The sequence below is a fragment of the Amyelois transitella genome, chromosome 3 (assembly GCF_032362555.1).
Source record: "Amyelois transitella isolate CPQ chromosome 3, ilAmyTran1.1, whole genome shotgun sequence".
NCBI lineage: Eukaryota > Metazoa > Arthropoda > Insecta > Lepidoptera > Pyralidae > Amyelois > Amyelois transitella.
Genome location: NC_083506.1, coordinates 2,812,582 through 2,813,937, shown reverse-complemented (window position 1 = coordinate 2,813,937; position 1,356 = coordinate 2,812,582).

Here is a 1,356-nt window from a genome sequence, read left to right as displayed (position 1 = left end):
TAATAAAACTTGTACTTTTCAATGCAACTATCGTAAGTTTTTGAAACATTTTTATGATGTTATCTATATTTTCCGTAATACTCATTTTTGATACAAAATCGCTGTTCTTCCTTCGGATGTAAATCTTACTACGAGTATACGTATTAATTATATATATTTAAAGATACCAATCGATCAATGCAATCTTGTTAAAGTTTTAATAACTAAAGTTACCAACGGTTGTTCAAAACGTAGCTGTAAACAATGAAATTGTCAAATCGCTTTAAAGTTTTCCTAAATGTTACCTTGAGTTATACCTGATTTTCTTTTGTTGTTTGAAGTCCATTCGACTTCTAATAATTGGGAACAATTTAATGTTAAGGATTGTGATTTCGCGGTATCGTTAGTTTTACTTTATGTGATAATGTTGGTAGTAGGCACATGAGGACGCAGTCTTCCGGGGCGTTTTCCATTTTCTCTTTGTGTAAATAAATTAGATTATAAGTATTTTGCATGACAAATTGAAATGCGACTCAAACACTTTAAATAAGAACGTTTACGTTTAACCTCGAACAAACTAAACCTATTTTGTAATTTTGTACATCATGTCGTTCATCAGATTAGTCAGTAGATCAGTTCATCAGATAATACATAGGCAGAGACTACATCTTTTCACTTTTCACGATTCCTGTATACTTCTATAGCTTCATCCATATTCATAACTCTTGCATACAAGAGTACTTGCATCTGACCTTTTGCAAGAAAGGCGTCGATTTGATCGAGGTACTTTCGTCTAGACCTTCCCTCTCCAACGTTTCCATAAACCCTTCCATTTCATTTCATTCATGATATGACTACATGACCGATCCATCTAAGCTTTCTAACTTCAATTATATCTCTATTTCTATCACAACATTCCCTTTTCACGCTGTTCCTTATCCTGTCACTCAATCTTACACCGATCATACTCCTAAGCGCTCTCATTTCCACCGCGTTTATTCTGCTTTTGTAGGTTCCTCTGCCACACCCAACTTTCCCTCCCATATATTGTTCATCAGAATAAAACAAAATAAAACTGTGAAAATCTTTTCAATCACAATCATCATATTTAAAGAAAAATGTCATTAGACTCAAAAATATATTGTGGCAAAATTGTGTACAAATCTTTTTTGGAAACCATAATTTAGTTTTTTCGCCAAACAAAGACACAATCTTTATCAATTTGATGACAATTTGTGTACCTATAGCAATTGAAAATGAGCTTTTCGTAATACTGTTTCAATTTTATATTTGAAAAATCATGACCTTGTTAAGAGTTAATGTAAATAAAAAATAAGTACGTAGCTTGTAAGTTTAATGAAGAAATCTTAACTTAAT